The 10,884-nt window shown below is 45.8% G+C and overlaps 1 protein-coding gene across 3 annotated transcripts in view; it reads right to left on the bottom strand.

Moving 5' to 3' along the window:
• The window catches only part of TC2N (tandem C2 domains, nuclear), a 31,068-nt gene extending 26,598 nt beyond the window's left edge, over nucleotides 1-4,470 (bottom strand). The window contains exon 1 of one of the 3 annotated variants that reach the window (XM_041472037.1): nucleotides 4,099-4,470. The gene's annotated coding sequence lies outside the window, so the exon portion shown is untranslated. Of the gene's footprint in view, nucleotides 1-2,399; nucleotides 2,735-4,098 lie in introns of those variants that run through there. The other 2 variants (XM_041472035.1, XM_041472036.1) reach the window with 2 other exon arrangements.
• Nucleotides 4,471-10,884: the final 6,414 nt, after the last annotated feature.

Raw genomic sequence — 10,884 nt, forward strand, 5'->3', positions numbered from 1 at the left:
GCTGAGAAGATGGAGAACCTGAATGGGAAAGTCAGAGAAAGCTCCCAATCTAGAGGCCAACAACTCCCTTTTGCAAAAGTAAATAATGGAGAAAGAAAACTCAACAAAACCAATGCAGAATTAAAAGTTTTAGAGTTTCCCCCTACTGCAAAATTCAACTGGTCTTGAGAACGTTTTGTTGTCACTTAGGAGCGCTAAACAACAGAATTTCTCTCAGAAACAGGATACAACTTGCTTTTGTATCAATTCACCACAAACCACAAAGACACTGCTCAAGTGACTTTTAAACCTTATCCTGACTAACCCTCCTCTCTGCATGGCAGGCACTTTCCTTATTGGAAGATGTACAAACACAGTGGACTGACTGCAGGCCTGAACTTTATGAGGGAATTCTGCCACAGCCTGGCATTACTCTGCCCTCTCCAGCCCCTGTCAAGCCCTGGTCAAGGGCTGGGCCATCCCTGGCCACATGGAGCACCTGAGGCAGCTTCAACCAGCAGGATGGGCAAAGCCAGCTCCAGCCCCCTCTGCCCAGAGGCAAGAGAACTCTGTGGGACAGAGGGGCTGCATTCCTTCAGGGAGAAGGAAATCAGCTCTGATGATGAGGCTGTCCCAAAAGCCCGGCAGCCTCAGGCTCTCCGTGCTGCAGCCAGAGCTGAGGCACCAGCGGTGTGCATCCCGGCAGCCCAGCACGCTCTGCTGACCAGCCACAGGCACTGGGGCCAGAGCCAGGCACCCTGCCCAGGCTGCAGCACCCTGCACCTGCCCAGAGCCAGGCTCCAGCCTCCAAAGCAAATTAATGGAGTCCCATGGAGGTTTCAAAGGCATTGGGGCACGGCCCTTCTAGACTGCTTTTTTTTAAAGCTGGTTTAATTGCCAAAGGAGTATCTCCAGAACTTGCTCTTCAGGCCATTGCAGTGACCACGAGGACCCCCCAAACATCAACACCCTTCATTTGGGACCTAATTATCTGTTCTCTCCAGTTTGTCTGGCTATTAGATCACTGAAAAACAAAGATTCCAAACAAAATCACCAGGGTACAATTTACAGGAAAGATAAGCACCAGATTGACGACATAATTTATTTTTGGCACTGAATTAGTGCAAACTTCAACTGCAATGACAGGCAAACAAATACTCATACAAAGTTTAAGACTAGTATCCTCACCAATTCTGCATGGTTTGATGCATTAAGATTATAAAAAAAATATAATGGAACGCAAAGAAGCTCAAGCAAACCCAGGTTCTGAACCTCTTCCCACATGAGGCTTCTCAGTTTAGATGTGAAGATCCATCCTGGCCGCAAAAGGCTATCAGCCTAACTTCCCTCTGCACAAGCAATCCTTCTGATGGAGCCTGAGCAGCATTACTAAATAGAATGACAACATGGCTTAACTCAGAGACTGCTCTGCTTCAAGTCAGAGCTTGCTCTGCCTTTCACTTTAAAGAGATGAGATCTTAAGTTCTCTGCTGACAGAGATTGGGTGTTGTCCTACTTAGATTAGAGAGAATATTTACCAGATTTAAGGTATCTGGGGAGATAGCAATTCAGAGTAAACAAAGCCATTCTCCTACAAAATTAAATAAGAGTCCAAAGAGGGGAGAAACAGGTCAGGATATGCATCACATAAAATTCACTAAATTAAGTAAATAGCACCTTAATCAAGCAAAAAAGTTCAATAAATGTTTTACCAAAGTGGTATAAGCCACAGCCGACAGGAGAGACACGAAGACAGGAGGCCTAAGCCAGCCAAAGTCTGGCTTCCCAGCTGAGGCTGTCCTGGCAAGGCAGGTCCTCTGGCTCTGCCCACCCCACATGGGGGCTGCACCTGCCTGTCCCAAACTTGCTGAAAGGGCTGCTGCTGCTGGGGGGGCTGTTCAGCTCTGCCTTGCCAACAGCCACTCCTGCAGGACCCAGTGAACATGCAGCTGCACAGTGAGCTGGCCCAGCTCACTGATTAGATTCAAAATCAAATGACCAAAATAAACAACTTTTTTTTTTTTTCTCCTTTTAAAAAATAAGTAGTTTTTCAACTCTCCCTGTGGCTGACTGCACAAGGTGGGGTCATGCAGTGGGGAGAATGGGGGGCCAGAGCAGGACTGCCTGTTTCACAGCCAAGCCACAGCCCTGGGGAGTGCATTTAGAGTAACTTACAACTGGAACGAAACCACCCACCAGTAGGATGAACGGAGGCTGAGTGAAAAGCAAACCAGCAGATACCAAACAAGTGACAGAACAAACAAGGAAAACAACTAAGCTTGAGGTTTAGGACCAAGAAAAAGAGACCAGTGCCTAAACTTTTTCTCCAGCATTGTAAATTAACAGCCTACACACACGACTGAACAATCCCGCCCACATTCATTCTTTCCACAGCATAGGAAGAAAGAGGAATTAATCACCTGGGGATTCACCATCTAAATTAAATGCAGAGGAGGGCAGTGGAATTCATGTGACATCTGTGAAGTCCAACATATCCTCTGGGTGCAACGTTTTTGGTAGGTGTCATTTTTATAAGTATTGGCAAGAATCAAGGGACACTTCAGTAATAAATGTATTCTCTTGAAGTTAAGTATTGCTCAACCACATGTGTTCTGCAAATATATATTTTAATATTTAGCATACAGTTGGAAAAAGGATGAAAAATTAAACTTCCCCACTCCTGGATTTATGCCCCAGCCACTGAGTTGTAAGATCACAGCTCACCTAATGAATATTTGTGTACTGAAAGCAAGGTGAAACAGTTTCATAAGTAAGAAGCCAGAGACCACCAGCTCAGAACAGCACAAAGGTTTATGGGTCTAGCACTCTCTTGAGAAATGAAAGATGCAAAATCAGAACTTGATTCTTCACATGCGTCCAACAGCTATAGAAATAACCAGGAAGGAACAGGAAGGGGGAGAAAAAAGGCATGACAATGTATTCCCTTGCATGGTTTTTAAGTAGTCCTGATTCCCTGATCGGGACTTGGACTCTCCAAGAAGAACTCGTCAAGGTACACCTGACTTCTGAATGCCAGACAGCTTGGACACCCAGCTAATCACCACTGTAAAAACTAAAGGCACATAGAGCAGCAAACCTCAATGCATTCAGCGAGTGTCACTGGGAAAAAACCTGAGCCTGCACAGATCAGAGACTGAGGGTCAGGACTGCAAGGGTCCAGCTCCAAGGTGCGGGCGCTCACAGGATCTTTTAGATGGGAAGGCACTCGACAGCTGTGGCCCCGTGAACATCCTGGGATCTTGTTACTTTCCTGCACAATTCCAGCAGGCTCACTGGAAGTGCGCATTGTAGGAACAGTCACAATATCAACCTTCTCGTTCTTATCTAGAGAAATCAAATCCACATCTAAGGAGAGTTACAAGACCAGCTTAATTAATGATGGTATTTATTTCAGATTGCTGTTTAACAACCAGAGTGATCCCAACCACCCAGGAATCCAGCTTCATGGTATGGACTCAACAACTTTGAATAGGACAACTTGAAACACCTTACAATTATACCTGCTGCTTTAGCAGTGCTCTTGGATACAGCAGGACATAACTTCAGTAAATATGTGTTTTCTGATGCTAATTTCATCCCACGCAGAGGGAAACTGTCTAGATATATTCACAACTTCCTCTGGAGTTTTGGCTAAACCACATCTCGAATTACTTGAAGCGTAGATGAAGGTGATCTAATTAGCTATTGCTGGCCTGTGACAACACTTAGCTACTAATTCACACAGAATATTTGAATTTTAGAAGGCCATTTTCATACAGCAATACCACATCGAAACTGTTCGAAGTACAACTGAACCTCGGACCTAATTTGTATGAAGATTCAATTCCCCAGTATTTCAAAATACTCCTTTCCTACCTGCCTACCTCTCCCAAAGTCGATAGGAATCACAGAGACTCGGCCGCTTCCGCCGGGGCAGCTCCTGCTCCCCGCGGCCGCTGCCCGCACCTCTGTGCCCGCACCTGCCCTGCCCGCGGCCCCGGGCGGGGATCCTGCCCTGCCCCGCGCCGCCGCCGCCGCTCCGTGCGCCCGCCCGGCCGCCGCCCGCGCTCCGCAGCCGGGCCCCGCCGCCGCCAGGTGCGCCCCGCGGCGCTTACTCACCGATCGCTATCGCGGAGGGGGAGTTTCCCCGGCACCTCGGGACTCTCCCGCCTCACCTGAGCTGCTCGCTGGGGCAAACTTGCCTCCAAATGGCTGCCAGTGACTCTTTGGCTCTTGCTGGACCGTGACACCTGCAAAGTCGGTCCAGAGCTGCCCCTCGCTTTGCTAGAAGCACAACCAGGCTTCTGTTTGAGAGAAAAAAAGCGATTTTTTCATGTTTTACAATGTTCTTAGCAAACGGCGTGTCCAGTCGGAATATGGATCCGTGTTAGGCTTCACATGGACACAGAATGAGCATGAGAAAGCCCCTGCCACTAGAGTGCATAGTTCGCAGGGTAATTTAGGGACTGTACACAGTTGATTGGTTTAGAATTTTCAGCAGGAAGTTCTGGTTTGGAAATTTCTTTGCAGGAAACAGAAAGTTCTGTAAGTCTCAAGGTGGTTTCTCCTTTACTCTAGTTTATGGTAACTGGAAGTGCTACAATACCCCAAGAGGCAAATATGAGGAAAAGGTGGGACTGGATTAGTAGGGAAAAGTGTTTACTTCTCCAAAGAAATGCTGTTTACACTCTGAGAGCATTTAAATTTCCAGTCATTGAAGTTTTACACAGTTGTCCTCATAGGTCTTGATTTGCAGTCTTTAGCGGCTTCCCCATTCACCAAGACTGTATTTTTTCCTGTTACAATATTTTTCATTTTAAATTTAATAACACCACAGATCTGCTGCTAACTAGGAATTTCATGCCTGTCATCATGCAGTGTAACACAGCTACTTGAAGCTCCAGAGACGTTGTAAGGGGAGAGAGACCCTCTGCCAACAGCACAGATGTATAAATTTTGAGCTGACAAAGCATCTCTGTTCATCTCTGCACAGAGCCAGTTGCAAGTACTGGTATCACATAGCAGAGAGGCTCTGCCTCCTGTTAATGGAACTCATGAGATTATGCATGATCACTGTTTTAAAGAAATACCAGTAACCTGGTATGCTTCCAGAATTATCTGAGTCCTCCTGAGGTGCACATTAATCACACATTTCAAGGCATCTCACTGGATTAATTTACATGACCAAACATCTTTCTTTTCACTGTTCACAGAAGTGTGTTGTTTAACTGCTGATAAGGCCCCTGTATGCAGCTTGCTGCTATCAAGTTACCTCGGCATTGTCATGCTCCAGGGTTTTTCCGCCTCTCAAGGACTTCCAGTCCTGCCTGAACGGCTCTCCAGGGGCTGGAGTTGCAGTGCAGCAGCAGCCGTCCATTGGGACTGCAGGTGGCCTCTCTGATGAAGGAAAAGTCATTAAAACCAGTGTTCTTGACGAGGCAGTTAAAGGACAAAAACAGTCCTTCATCCAGGCAATATTCATCCAGGCAAGATTGTGCCCTGTAATTTGAGAGGGGCTATTAACACACCTCTGTGGCTCTTCTGATGGCTTGGGACAACTTCCAGTCTTTTCAGCTGCTTGAAAATTGGGAAGTTTGTTTCAATAACCACACAATTCAGCTGTGCATGGTAAGAGATGTGGACAACCTGATCTTGTGTGCATGGGGAGAGCATTACTGTCCTGTGATGTTTTTAGCTGGGATGGGAGTCAAACCTCCCTCCTTCCTTGAAAGAGTTTTGTTCCAAACAAATCTAGTCTGAATATCAGCAGTGAAACCAATTTACCTCTTTTCTTGTCAGCTGCAAATATGATCTTCCTTCTCTGCCAGCCTCCTGGCAGCACCCAGAGTGCTCCATGCTCTGCTGTGTCTTTCTGTAACTAAACCTTCAGAAAGCTGGTGATGTTGCCCTGCCTCACTGACTCCGTCTGTTGGCTATCTGTAACTAAACCTTCAGAAAGCTGGTGATGTTGCCCTGCCTCACTGACTCCTGCTGTTGGCTACCCTCTCCTCTGGTGAGCATTCCATTCCAGGCTGTCATTGCAGCCACCAATCCTCACTCATTCCTGGTTCCCTGCAGCTGCTCTTGCTCCTCCACTCCAGGCACCCCCAGTACTAAGAGCAAGCTAATAAACTGGGCTGCTTTTGGCTGGCTCTGCCAAACCACAGCACTCTCAGCTCCAGAAATGCAGAGCTGAAATACTTGAGCAGACCCATGCAGGGCCAATAGAAGAGAATTTATTAGTCTGGGCTATGCTTCACCTCTCATATTCCCCAGCGAGGCCTGTCTCATCTGTTTTGAACCTCTGCACCACAGACTTTTTCACTTGCTGCTGAGACTGTTTATGCTATTGGATTACAACTTCCCAGTGTTTTTCTTGTTGAAAGAGAAGTAGCCAGAAGACTATAGAAAGTAGCTACAAGCAGGAGTCCATATTATCATCTCTGGGCCTCAAACCTTGAGAAACTGACCTGAAATAATAAAAACCCCATGTATAAATACTGACACAAATCTTGAGTAATTATTTACATCTGCAAACACTTTCAAACAGATTAAGACCCTTTTTCTTCACTCTCTGCAAATGCTCCAGTGAACAAAGTTTTCAGCAGAAATGCTCATTGAGGCTGCAGCTTTGAATAAATTTGGCCTGAATTCTCCCACGTGATCCTTTGCATCAGAAACCTGATCCCACCACCTGTGCACACTTACTGACATGCCAACTTCCATGTTAAAAATCAAGAAGTTCAGAGGTTGAATCAATGTTTGCACAGAGCACACTGAAGTTTTTTAAGCACAAAAGTGGAAGACATAATTGCTTATAAATTCTTGCCTAGATTATGAAGAATTACATGAAATTAAGCAGCTGATGATTCCAAATAGCTTTCCCAGCTGAGAATCCTTCAGAGCAAGGAAGCATTTAACACTACTACTTATGAAATATTTTAGTTGCAGAAACTAACATCAAGTGATGTACTTATGGTCAGAGTTAAATTCCAGTGTATATTGCAGTAGCCAAGTGATGAGCTCAGCCATCAGGACCTAAAAGCAGGGCGTTATCAGGACAAGTCCAGCACACAGCCTACAACATCTCATAGCCAAACTCCATGTGTAGCCACTAAAGTAGGTTTCCTGAGGCAGAGACTTTTTGAGAGAAAAAAATGATTTCGCAACTCAGATTTCAGTGAAATGGCAGAGTAGTTTTCAGCTAAGGTCTCAAGGAAGTTAATACACCTTTGTTACAAACAACTCTGCAGCCAGAGGATTTTACTACCATTAAAGTTTTTGCAGCAGTAATCTTTGTCCCCTGAGGGTTTTTTGGGAGCAACATGGAACTGTTTCCTCATCCTCCTTGTCCTGCTCTCAGCTGGAGCCTGGTTTCTTTCCATTTCCATCATAACCTTTGGGTTTAGCTGACACCTTCCCTCCTCTGCCACAGATGCTGGGTGTGGTCCACACACTTCATTAGAGAAAGCTGCTATAATTCAGTCCGTAACTATTATTTTTTATTTTCTCCTTTTATCCAATGCATGTTTAACATCATACTTTCTTGACATTACCTGTTGTAATTCTGTCCACAATCTGAGACTGCAGCCAGTTGCCTTATCCCACAGAGCTGCAGAAGGACAGCTTTATTGCACAATGACCAGTACCATTCGAAAATGTTGCTACAGTGCCTAGACAGGCAATTACATGCAGATACTCTGCTCTTCAAATTAGACACTCTCTATCTCATTCAGATTTGATGTACTGTGAATTTGAAAATAGATTTTCTGGCTTGTTATGTTTTGCCTTATGCTGTTCTTTGCACACACACATCGTTAATACATTCTGATAAGAAATCCAAGGAGGGGCTCATCCTTTGTGCACCAGAACACTTTGGTCCTGTCTCTCCACAGCCAGTCCCACATCTGTGTGAGCTGCAGCAGTTGTTCTGCACTCCACAGTAGCCTTCAACATTGTCAGTGGCTGCCAGCCCCAAACTGTCCAAAGGTGAGGGAAGGCTCCAGGGTGGATAATCACTGAGGCACAGGGTGCTGCTCTGGACAGGCCATCAGCTTCAGCCCAGAGTGATGTACAGGGGTAACTGTGCGTGCAGGAGCAAACAGTTCTGTTTCCTCCTCAGAAGAGGAGTTGCTAGCTGTTGCTGCTGCTAGTGTCTAGGGATCCAAGATGATAAATCAAATAAACTCAGGAGGCATTATACACCTTTATGTGTAGTTCAGAAAAGGATGTAACAAGAGCCAAGGCATGCTCTTTGCAGTGTTTTCTAATTTTATCCTTTTCTTGCCTGACTTCATTAAGATGCTCTTAATCTGGCGCAGGTTTGGGAGGACATTGTTATGTCTACTGAAAATAGACAAGACTAAATGATATCAACGTATTGACACCTTCAGATATTTTCTGTAGGTCTTATATCTGGAAGATTGCGGGTAGGTGGCTCTAGACCAGCTTTAAAATGAGCTTACTACATCAAAAATCAGTTGGCATATCAAATGTATCATTTAGATCCAAACAATTCCAGCAGTTTCCTCTTTGATTTGATGCTTTAAGACAATATACAGTCTGCAGTTTAAAAATTAAATTTTTCAGGGTTCAAGATAAAAGAGAAAGTTAGAACCTTATCTGCTGCTGATATCAGGAAAGATATGAAAGATGAATTATCTGAAAAGTTCCTGTCTACCTTTCAGTGCAGTAGCTGGACTTGGTTCAATAACAGGGTTTCAAAATGTTTTCAAACCTTCATTGTTGGGGGAAGAAAACCCCTACAACAAAACAGGAAAGACCTGTTTCAGGAAAGGCTGTTGTATCACTGAAAAAGGGCCCATGGAACACCTGACTCTGAAATATGCTTATTTATTATAAACAATTTCCATGGCGTCACATTAACAAACATAAAAGGTCACGAACTCCTGTATTTGAAGAAAATGTGTTTGACATCTGGGATCTGGCAGAAGTGCCTCCTGTGGGATAGATTGTTTGCGCAGAGCTTTATTGAAGAATAATATTAAGAATGAATTACGAAATATTAGTGTAACCTAGTAAGAAATTATTGTATTTTACAAGCCAGAGACATAAGAGATCTTACAGAACTATTTCAGTTCATCTGATGTAAAAGCACATCAAGGAATGCTAGCTGTGACCAGTTAGCAGTGAAGATCTGTGGGGCTTAAATGCTGCAGTTAGAAATGGACTGAAGGGAGAAGCCCAAATGCAGGCAATGGCTTAAATGTTTGTCCGTGTTTTCAGACACCCCTGCTCTATGGAGTGGGGAGGGAATTGGCAGGGGAGGCTGGGGAAGCAGAGGGCTGAGTGGGAAGCCAGGCCACCCCTGTGCACCCCCAGGCAGCGAGCTGGGCAGCATCCCCAGCCCAAGGCATCAGACGCCTTCCTGGGGCTGGAGGGACATCATGGCTGTGGGGAGCTGGAGACTGTCACTCCTGCACTTTATCCTCTCTCCCCTCTCTTACCCATGCCCGTGAAAATCACAGGCACAGCCCTTTCCCTGCCTGGGGAGTGCTCCCTGGGCTGTTTGTGAATCCCAAGAACATGCTCTCCCGCTAGGCTGGGGTCATGCCATCTCGTGGGGTACTTCTGGGATGTCTTCCCCATCACTGCTACAGTCCCACCTGTTTGTGGTACTGCCAGAAATGCTTCTTGCAATGTGGAAGAGGGGACAGGGGCAGCTCACCCTGTCCCAGCCTGCTCAGGGCCTGGGTCCTGCCTGTCCAAGCAAAGGGCAAGCACCTGCCTGGGCCCTTTCCTCCCCTCTCTCTTTTTGAGACCTCGGGGCCAGGTGCTGCTGCCCTGCCCTGTATTTTCACACCACCATCTCTCCAGAGCCGGCTCAAAGCCTCAGGGTTGGCCTGTCTCCCAAAAGCAGACACAGGGCTGCCCGAGGAGGAGCAGATGTTCCTATCCCCAGGAAGAAGAGGCCAGCCAGGTGTCACCCGCGCACAGAGCAAGGGCAGCACACAAAAGATCCTTTCTGAAAGGGACTGAGTCAAGAAAAAGGCCCAAAAGCACAAAAATAATTTAGTGTTTCCAGCAGTAAAAAACGTTTTTTTGTCTCCTATTTTCAGGTGAAAGCTAACCTCATTTCCCTTTCTGAGAGGGGGTGATGACAAAAAGCCATTACAGAAATCACTGCAGTTTAAAGCCTCCTGGCCCCATTGAAGTGAGAAAGCTCAGAAGAAGATCCATGGAGGCCAGTGACTGGTTGCTCACAGAAGCTGGAATGCTGTTCTTCCATCAAAAATTGCTTGGTTCAAAAGGAGAACACAGACTGACCTCCAAACTGGGAGCTTTGGGCACATCTCCTTGGGAAAGGCAAGGTACTTAAAGCCATTCAAGAAATGACATAACTAGAAACAGCAGTTACCAGCCCACTCTACCCTAATTTTAACATTTTTACCCAGCTGCAGGTTGTTCTGCTCCGTTCCCAGGCAAACACACCAGAATAGAGCACTCTTAAGGTACAAGAAATAAGGAGAACACACCTACTGCCCACATTCCCAGCCTTCCCTGTGCTGCTCCTCAGCCTTGCACCCAGAATCACTGGGAAGTAAATGTGCCACAACCCTTGTTGATATCACTAGGGGCTGTAGGGCAGGAGTAAGGATGAACTCTCACTGCAAAGGCCAGGATTTGCATGTTTAACCTCTGTTTGGTTACATGCAAAAATATTCAGAGTGGTTAGAACATACAGTCCTTGAGAGACTGCTCTGCCAAAATGGCTGAAATGGGTCACACCTTGGTGCAACTCAATGATACATCTGCGTGGAGGGGTGCAGGTGTCACAAACCAATGTTTTACCAGGAAGTTTAACAGCTGAAAACTGCAGGTTATTTATTATTGGCAGTTTTTTCTTCAGCAATTATTTTCAAGAATCCTGAGTCAGCACCAATA

This window comes from Pyrgilauda ruficollis, unplaced genomic scaffold (genome assembly GCF_017590135.1).
Source record: "Pyrgilauda ruficollis isolate IOZ18807 unplaced genomic scaffold, ASM1759013v1 scaffold28, whole genome shotgun sequence".
Classification (NCBI taxonomy): Eukaryota; Metazoa; Chordata; class Aves; order Passeriformes; family Passeridae; genus Pyrgilauda; species Pyrgilauda ruficollis.